Raw genomic sequence first — 10,881 nt, forward strand, 5'->3', positions numbered from 1 at the left:
TCGGTTGGTTAAACCAGACCAAAATGGTTGGGGAAAATTGTTTGCATCCCGAGTGCGCACAAGTCATTTGCCTTCGCCTGGCACTCGTGATGTGCGTTTGATTTGCCAGCTTAATTAACCCAGCGAGTTGCTCCGAAACATTTCCAGTCGAAAAGCAGCGGCAGCCGCAAGTCAATCAAGTGAGAACATCAAAGCAAATGTCGCCTGCACTTTGCACTGCCGACAAGATGAAGGCGAACCGCTGGGAAAGTTTCGTGCAACCCGGATTCCAGAGGACTTCACTCAAAGTTCTCGCCCTCGTTCAGTCCAACTGACAGGGCCAGACATTTTGGCCCTGTCCATCCACTGCGCACCACTGCGATCCACTTCAGAGCATCCTGCTGCCACCAGCAACCGAAATCCAGCTTCCACCAGCCAACATGCAGCATTCAGCATTCAGTGCCAGTGACAACTTACTTTGGCATTTGGCTGTCAACATGCTGTCAGACATTTAAACAATAAATGACCAAACACTTTTCATTATGTTGCTCTTTGCGGTTTCGCCTGCAAAGGACAGGAAAACCGACTTTGACTTTGGCCCGCAATTGGAATCCCAGTTTGAATCGGACGTCGATTCAAAGCCCTCATTTTAAAACTGACTGATTCGCACAAAGAATGTTGGCCATTCATATGAAAATACTTTTCGAATTGATGGTGATGTGGGTCAACTTGTGGGGCGGTCAGAGGTCAACGTTTTTACTGCTGTTACTGTCATAAAAACGTTGCCAACATGCGCCAAGACCCAAAAAAGTTATCCGGCCGGACGGCTGAATGTGCTTTTGGTCGGCGATACAAATGCGAACCCATTTCAAAAATGTTGACACCCAACATAGGGCAATTAAATTCATTTTTCATTCATCTGTTACGTGTGTGCTGCGCTGGACACAGTTGGCAGCCTTGTTGAAAGTAATTGACATATTGCGTTGCAAAGTTTGAAAGGTTTTCCTCTTATGGCAAACACACACGCTTTGGCCGGAATTCTGTGGACTGGTATGTGTGTCGGCGGAAGGCTGGCCAGAATCAGGATATTTCTACTTTGGTAAACGTTTTTGCGAACTGTCAACATGGATTGGTGATGTTGGAGACTTGAAAATCATATTTAGCATATTAGTTTCGTTTTGAAATTCTTGAATGCTTAAAATATCTGCTTTATGGATCAATCCATAAAGCAAATATTATTTTTCCGGTAGATTTGTTGTTTCTTGAATAATTTCTCAACATCTTTTATGGACTCTTGACCTTTTTAGCAATTATTTCCCATAAAATATCACTCACCGCACCCATTAATGCCCACAATAGATTCCAAATATCCAGTGCCAGCGATTTATTGCTTTACCCTCACAATCTTCTTGTCACTTCCAGTGTCAGTTGGCTATTAAGTGCGTTTCGAGGCCATTAATGGACTCGGAACACGTTGATGGCATTCTTTCCTGCAAGACTGAACATTCGAACAAATTGCTCTGCACACATTAGGAAGATTTCGAATGGCTTTCTCCTCGGTCCTTGGACACCGCTCCTCTCCACATGCCCACGCACCTTGGGCACTAAGTCTCCTCCATCGTCGGGCCATAAATTTCGTTTTATTTATGAGCATTTAATTTTTGTAACATTAATTTAAACATAACTGCCAAAACATAAATTTGCTTCCGTTTCAACTAATTATGTCCGCCTTCATCCCTCCGGCACCCTCGCTCCCCTTTTCGTGGCAATCGCTCAAGCATGAAAATTGTTGACTGCACAAAAGGCAACATCAGGAACACCCCCGCACAGTCGAAAACCGCATAAATTTAAATGTATGCCCCCGTCGGATCCCCCACGCCCCCCTCCACGCACTCTTTTTTCCGTTTAGGGACTGTGCGAGCGCCACGTTTTATCTTTCCGTTCGCGGGGAAATGGGATTATGGGTCCGCCGAAGTGGTGGGGGCAAGGCGGTGGGGGGCTGGAGTTCTTTAAGTGCCGTTACACATGCATCGGCACCGCCATCGCATGCATATAAATTTTGATCTGTTTTGCCGGCTGCCCTTTTGAACTGCGTCCAAATTAGTTGCTCATCCAGGCAATTAAACAAAATGGGCCTTCTGCAGGGCTGGATAAAATGCATAAGAATTCCTACTAATTTTTGGTAAATAAAAGGAGCCTCAATTGAAATTGTATTGTTTAAGAATTTTAACGTTTCCTAGACTACTATAAAATGGTCTTTAGATTTATATTGATAACTTATATGTCATTGTTACTCTAATTCGATAAAAATGGTAAACATAATCTACCTAAATTATTAGAAGTAAATTGTTTTTTAATTATTACTAATTTTAATAATTTTACTTTAATGTTTCATAGACCAAAATGGTCTATCTCCCATATCTCAACTCCTTTCACGGTTCTACTTGGCTGCTTCTGGTGCCCTGGAAGCCAAAAACAAAAGCCGAATAAAGAAATACGACCAGAGACACGGCACAAACATAATAATCATAAATATATCAGGCAGCTAACTTTCGGCTTGGCATAATAAAATCCAATTAAAAACCAAAGAAAGCAAATGTTTACGACCTGACACAGTCCAAGGGGCGATGGACCGCAGAGGGGAACGGGGCGGCCGAAAAGGGCTGTCTGTCTGTCGACGGATACATTGAGTTATGTTAATGGGCGGCACAAAATATGTCTGCGCCCCCACAAAGAGGGGTCCATGTCGAATTGGAGAGTGTTTTTTGGGGTAGCAATTTCTATTATGGGCAGTGCAGACAAAAATATTTTTCGAAAGGGTTGAGGCAATAATATTTGAAATGATATTGCCGAGATGGATATCTTTTAATATATTTGTTTAAAAATACTTTAAATCTAGGCACCCTGAATTCCTGCATTGATTTTCCAAATATTAATTTAAGAGCATCCACAAGCAGTTTCCTCTGCGATCTTTATGTATCATTTCAGACCCTTAGCTTATACACTCTCGCCAGTTGGACATAGACAAAACGGTAGTCAACAAGCCCTGGCAGCAACAGCATCCATTCGCAACTAACACCACATAATTCACAGGAAATGACAAACAGCTGAGCTCGAGCCATCAGGGCACCCTTCCTGGGGGCTGCGAAACCCCAAGCCCCCAAACCCCAAAATCCCTGCCCCTTGGCAAGTGTCAGCGTAAATCTTGAAACTCGCCGAGCAGAAAGTGTTGCCTTTGTGGAAATTGACTTGGCCAAAACCAGCAGCAGACCAGACTCGGACTTGAAGTGGGTGTGGACGAGGTGGGCCGAGACGGTGGTGCTTTGCACTTTATTATTTATGGCTGTCGGGTTGAGTACGAATTCATTTTATTTATGAAGCAAGTCAGCCAAGCGACCAGCCAAACAGCCAAAAAAGAAAGACAACCCAAAACGAATGGCTAACGGACAACTGTGGTCGTTGTGGCTTTCTCGACTACTGAAAAACAAAAAGCAACTCTTTCTCTCTTCGCCCAGATGGGAAATGGTTTTGGTTCACATAGCAGTGGTTTATGTGGCTTACAACCTTAACCATTAATTTCATATTGAAAATGCTCTGTTTGAGCAGTAAAGGTTGCTTCATTTTAAAATTGACACATTACTTTAACGTCTAAATTTAAAATGAACTTAAGTCAACTATTTGGGGATTTAAACATTTTAAATGTTAAATAAATTAAATATTATATATTTAGGTAAGGATCCAAACTTTTATTTGCCAACAAACTTTAGATCTCAAGCCATTCCACTGTACTGTAGCCACTCCCCAAAGAACGTAATCCCATCCGCAGTTGGCCACACTTGCATTGTGGCTCAGCGAGACAATGAGGCCATCCCCTTTCCTTTTAGTTCCTCCCTCAATCCTCGACTTTGGCCACGTTCGTAGCAATTTTCGAGTCCGCTAATTAGCTTTGGGTGTATTGTTTATAAATTTATGACGCATGTTAAATGGGTTTAATTTATTTATGGCACTTTGACCGCCCTTACAAGAACCAAGTCCAAGACCATGGCCGAGTCGAGTGCTTAAGCTGTGGCCAATTGAATTTTCGTTTGTGAATTATGTTTATGAGCTGTTCTGTTCTGTTTTGGTTCGGCTGTGGTTCTGGTTCTGGTTCGGTTCTAGTTGTGGCGTGATGGGCTTTCCTGGTTGGGGGACACTGCTGAGGCAATGTTCCACATATTTGTGCGGTTAATTAGAGACGCCTCATGGCGGGGCGCCACCAGAGTAAGCGCCCGACAAGAGACCCAATTAAAACTTCAAGTTGTCAGCTATCCAGCTATCAGCACCACCATCCTCCCCCGGCGGGTCAAATGGCTCTATTATGCGGATTCGACGCGAAGGTGGGCGGAGAAATCAACCCCGATTATGAAAATGGGAATACAAAATTCTGATGACTATCATTATGAGTATGGTGATTATTCAAAATGCACAAAACTCTTTAATGTGCTCGAGGGATAAGAACGACTTAATTGAATACTTTTGAAAACTGCAGGGTATAGGGTATGTTAACTTATAAGTAGGATTAGGGATTGTTATCAAATGAGACTTTAGGATAAATATTTGAAGTCCCACTTCATTTGTATTTAGCTGAACATTGGCTTACTATATGAAATGATAATAGTAGGGTGTACCTATTTATTAGTAAATATCCAAATAGCTCACATTATATAGGGATGTTTCTGTTAGTTATGCCTTTAGTTAGGGTATTTTTCAAGCCGATCTCGATGCGGCGTGGCTCCTTCCGAAGAAATTCGGTTGTCGCACCCTAGCGCCGGGGTCGAATGATCAATGGGCGCTAATTAGTGTGTCCTCTGCTTCGGAACCTTTACACATGCTTGCTCGATTGCCGCATCCACTCCGCTGGACGCCTCCATGCTCCTGACCCGGGGGGTTTTCAGTTACAAGTGCTGATTACGGCCATGCCTTTCCCTAGTATTATGTGTTTTTTGTTTTTCGGGTTTCCCGCTGCGGCCGCAGGTCATTTATTATGTTGCTGTTGTTGGGCGAGACTTGAATTTCAATCATGAGCTGTTGTTGCTGCCGCTGCTGCTGCCGTTGGGCCTTCGATTAGAAATTGCGATAATGTCCGATGGCGACAAAGTTTCCGAGGCGCCCAGAAAGAATGGCCAGTTGGAGACCCGACTTTCCCCGCCACATCCCACATTCTACACACCCAATCCCCGATCCCCATTCCCCAATTCCCATCCCATATCCCACATCCTCGCCCATCGGCGCCTGTCTGCAGTTTGTCAATGCGATGGCGGCCAGAGGGCTTATCTGCACTTGGCTGCCACTAAATTATGTTTTATCTGCATCTGTGGGTCATCGTGTTACTCCCATGCACAGGGAGTACATTTAGCGTATATGTACATATATCTCCGACGCTGTTGTGGTCACTTTGATCGATGGGCCCCGAGCGCTAATGAGCAGCAATTAATAAAGCCATGGACTTTGTTGACCGCAACAATATTCCAGTATATTTGTGCGGGCATTCGGGAGAATAGAGACATTTCGGGGGGGTTGGTGGCCAACCCAATGGCCAGTGACTTGTCGGTGTCCAGCTGATTAATGCCACGCCACGATAATGAGGTTTTGACTTGGACTCGGGCCTTGGCTCTGGAATATGTTTTAATGCCCATTTGATTGATGCCCAAGGCGAAGGCAAAACCGCTTGAGGCACTGCCAAAAACTAAGTTCGGCATAAGTATTTTGTGGACAACTGAGTGGCAATAGCTTGAGGGTTGATGGGTTAATTCTTGGGAACTCGAAAAGGGTTGGCCAACTCAAGCTGAGATAATTCTATATCACAATTTAAGGTCCTCAGCTGCGCAGATGAGTGTGCATTTAACATAAAAGTCCATAGAAGTATTGAATAAATGTTTAAAAATGTAAAATAAATACCGGCTGTTATTAATTAACTTGTCAGCTAGATACCGAGCAAAGCATGTTTATATAAAGTGTGTTGTGGCCAGAAAAAGTATTTTCCGGCACCTGTCAGACAAACCTTTCAATGCCATTTCCCTTTTGCCGTCACGCTTTTCTTTTATTTATAAAACGCCCAGGGATAGGGCAGCTGCAACGATTACCACGAAAAAAGCGGATATAAATATATTTAAGTTATGTAAATGAAATGCGCTTTGCAATTGCTTTTTTGGCCGAACCCCTCCCGCAACACTGCGCAAAAATACATATTTTTTGGCGCAGTAGTTTTTGGAGCGCGTGCAAAAATAATTTATGGGGGCCATCAACAATCCTTAGAGCTGAAATGATAGATGGCGTGCCAGGATGTCTGCCATCCAGCGAGAGTCGGACTAAAACTGAAACTGAAACCGAAACTGAGTCTGTAACTGAGTTGGTAACCGAGAGTCGGGGCCAAAGTCGAAGGCAAGTTAACCCAAAAGCCGAAATACGCTGCGGGCGCAATATTTCTCGCACTCACTGTCACCGAGGGATATGGAAGTTGGGTCCCCCCGAGTCCTTCGACTGGATGGTGTCGAGCACTTTTCGAATTGAAATGTCGTTTTGGCTGGCGCTAGAATTTTTCATTGCCAATTGCTGCCAGCAGTGGCAACTCGGGGTGAAGACGGGCTTTGCCAAGAGCTGCCATATTTCTCGAGAGCCCGGCACAAATGTCACATCAATCTTGTGTCCAGCGTTGCGTAAGAAGTAAAGAAAATATTCATTTTGTTTTTTGCGCCAGGTCCCGCTTCTTTGCCACCCCAAATGAAGGGAAAACATGAAATCAAGTCTTCCCGCTGGCTGCTTGCGAAAATGATTAATGGCCTGGCGTGTTGTGCGAATTTTATATGCAAGACGGCTAGTGCAGAAAGGCCAAGAAGGGCCAGTTGGCCACGTCTTTTGATTGAATGAACTGTCCTATGGCGTCCGCAAGTTGTTCATAATAAGCTATAAAGACACTGATTGTATTAAGATATAATATTTAAGTTCATTAAAAACAAAGTAATGAGACTAAATCTAGCATTACTTAGAAGGTTAATTGGTTGTCCAAGTTACTTTGCAACCTTTGTCTTTTAACAACTTATACTTGTATCATGTAAAATAAACATTCTTAAATTGATTACACTTTGTGCTTAAAATTGAAATTTAGCGCACCATAACGCAATTAAACCAGCACCCTCAGCATAATTTGCCAAGTAACGTTGCCACACAAGCACAAGTTATCAAGTCATCAAGTGAGGTTGATACCACCCCCCTTTGAGGCCACCGCATAGTTGACTACACCAGCTCCCTCTAGAAAGTCTCCCCTACTCCTACTCCCCTGCTCACCTCGAACATGGCCACAGCGTCATTTGCGCTGCTTAAAAGTTGATTCGAAAAGTTTTACACCACAACCGAGTGGGGAAAGTGGCGGAAAAGTGGGTGAAAAGGTGGGAAATTTGCGAGACAGGAAGTGAGAGATGGGGACGTGGATCCTTGAACATGCCGCCGTCGACGCCTTCGCTTTTCATCCTGGCTTCTGGCTCCTGGCTCGCACACACAAACACACACTTGCACGCAATTAGGCATAATCACCTACACACACAATTAAACAGGAACCCGCCAAAACACCAACTCACACAGATACTCTCGCACACATGCATCCTGGGCCGGGTTATAACCTGCTTGCAGCGCCATCGTCGCCGTACAATTTCCGCAAGTCGTAAAAGTCGGTAATTTATACCTTTTGCCCCATATGCTACGGCATGGTAATTTGTTAAGTAGAGTTAAAATAATTGCTCGTATTTATAATTTACACATTTTGCCTTGGAAATTTATCGTCGCGCTGAAAGTGCGCTAGTAGATACAGGTCCCAAAGGCCCCAAAGGAGGATCCTGCACTCCGAAAACACAACTGTAAAGTGGCGGTAAGGGGGCTTGGGGTTTTTGGGCTGTTCGGCCAAGTTGCCAACATGCCTCCGCTATTTTTCGGTGTATTTTCCACTTTTGCGCTGTGCGCAAATTTATGGCCACAAGTTGCCCCTGCTAAACTGAATGAATGAGTAAGTGAGCTTCTGCTCCAGGCGATGCTGCAACAGCACCTCCCTCTGGCAAAGTTGAAAGTTTTAGCCGCTATTAATTTCCCACACCACCCCGTTTTCGGGGTAAAGCCGGGTTCTCTGTGGGGAATATGAATTTCAGTTGAAGAGATTTACCGACCATTCGGGGTCCAGAATAAAAGAAAAACAATTTGATTTCACTTGATAAACGCTGGATGTACTAAAGTATGGCCATTCATGTACTACTCAAGTGTATTTGCTTAGTTCCAGATTCTCCATTCAACCAAAAACTTGTAGTGACCCTAATTTGGTACTAAAACAAACTATTTGAATTTTCATATTTCAGTGGTCATTTCAGTAATAAAACTTTAAATTATTTATTACCTTCCAAAAATAGTATATTGTGTCTTAATATTCACATAGGATATACAGTCCTTGCATAAGTTTAAGGGCATGGGGAAATATTAAGAGACAAAGTAACATTTTATATGAACCCAAGGCTTGGTAACATTCATTTTCCGTCCAAATTACCAAGTAACTCCATTTTGCACGAAAATTTCGAAAACCATAAAACATTGTGAACGATAAATTTCATTTTAATGGCTGGAGAATGGTTGGGGCACGGCTTTTTTCCCTCTCAGTCGCACTCGGTTACTTTGTGTGCTTGCTGGAAACATTTTATAAAACATTTATTTGCTTGATTCCTAGCCTCATTTCCGCCAGACATTTCGCACCCGCTTCGAGCGCAAAGCCCAAAGCCCGAAGCCCCTTTGGCCCCTGTAGAATTCTACCCCAAATTCAGCAGAAAAGATATATATTTTGTCTGCACTCCGCGCTCTTCCTTTTCGGGCCATAATGAGGCCATAAAAAGGGTTAAATAAAATGTGCAGCAATTGCTTTGCTAAAGCCAACGAGGTCTAGTATACCCCTTTCACCTCGTTTTTCCCACTTGCCAGCCATTAAGTTCCGACCACTGACAACGAAAATTTGCCCGATTTTCGCGCCGTTGCTCAAGAATTATCGACGTCTTTTTTATTTGGTCGAGGAATGTCAGAAGAAGAGGCGTTGGCTCTGGGTTGGAAAAGCCGGGGGAAAAGTGTGCAGCGGGTGGGACGCAGAAATTACAGCTTGTAGCTACAAATTGCTTCCGTTGCAGGCACTTTGGGGCTCTTTAGCTGGGAGGAGGGCAGCCCAAAATAGACACATCAATGAAATTTATTAGTTTGCATGTGCAAGTGCAGCTGGCGGTGGTCGGGATTTTCCATTTCCCGCCGGACCGAGGTCTAATTCGCTTCCTTAACCCCTGCCCCCGCGAACGGATGTAAATTGCTGCTAATTTGCTTCGTACACTGAAATTAATGGAATCTCAAATGATAGCCAGCTTGGAGGAGTAATGGTAAACGTGATAAATGCCATTGAGAGTATCAATTATTCATAAGTAGGTAAAAAGAACATTTAGGTTTCTAGACTACTATAAAATGCTGGATTAAAGCAATACATATTGTATTCCAACTTAACTTTCAGAAAAGGTAAAAATTGTTTGATAACAGTTGAGATTCAAATTGTCCATTTCATTCATCCATCCGAAAACGTACACATTCAGATTTCCCTGAATTTTGCAGAGTTGAAGTCTGGTAGGACTTTGATCTTGCCGACCTCCTTTCACACATTTATGGCTTTATGATGCGCTCCATATGCACGACAAATGCAGCGAAATGAAACTTGAATTTGGCTTCCCGATCCGCCCACCAATTCACGTGCCCCCCCACTTTACCTTTTGGCCGCCACGCCTTTACGATGCCTCAAATGGTGTGATAATTAGGTGAACAGACGTCTGCCAACGTGTGTCGGCGCAACATCAAAGAGAACGCTGCGCCCCACGACCGCTGCCTCCCCCCCGCCCACATTCGCCGGGTATCCGCCCCTGTAAAATGTGCGATGACGAATTCCCAGAACTGTTTGCTATGTCAGTTTACAATTGTTGGGCATTCCGCGGAACTAGATTTCTAGATTCCGAGTCCAATGTTTGTCTAGGCGTCGACATTTTGGATGTTTATTATCTGAGAGGTTGGTGGGTTATTTATTCCAACCGACTGCTTGGGATACATGTGTACTTTGGGACCGGGCAAACAGGAGCTACTATGCAACACAGATTGCAGGTAGGTAGGTTACTAGCACTTTGCTAGTCATGTTAAAAAGCATTTCAACACGAGTAAAAGGTTTCTATTAGCCACACATAAAATGAATGCTTAGAAACTTACTAAATTTACGTGTAATAAAAAAATTAATGTGGCCATAACCCATTGTGTGCCAAGATTTGAGCTTATGATTTATGTACTGGACAATCAAGATCAACCCTATTAACCATATAAACAACAGAGGTTAAAGCTTGCTGCAGACCTTGGAGCCGACTGGCCAAAATAATACCCATGTGCAATGTGGACTGGCCTGCCATATTTGGTGGCTCTGCGTCTTTCCACCTGCAAGACGGCAGACAATGTTGCAGGTCAAAACGATTCAAGCGCCAACGGATTGGAACCGCGGTGTCAGCCTAAGCCACTTTGCAACTCGTTTGTTGCCCCTCGATGATCCGTGGACATACGTTGCGGCAACGTTAGCCGTCTCGAATATATCTATCTATATATCTGTATATATTTTTGTATCTAGCGGGTTGCATGCGGCCGCCTGTCGCTGATTAACATCGCCATCGTCATCGCCACTCGTGTCTGTTCCGCAGATAAGGCGCTGCCTCCAAGACACAGCCCCTCTTGATCAGTCCGATGGATATATCTATATGTATATCCACATATCCACGCCACAGCAAACCGGCATCGATGCCACAAATCATTGCCAAACATGATTTCTTATTA

The sequence above is a fragment of the Drosophila simulans genome, chromosome 2L, assembly GCF_016746395.2.
Source record: "Drosophila simulans strain w501 chromosome 2L, Prin_Dsim_3.1, whole genome shotgun sequence".
Classification (NCBI taxonomy): Eukaryota; Metazoa; Arthropoda; class Insecta; order Diptera; family Drosophilidae; genus Drosophila; species Drosophila simulans.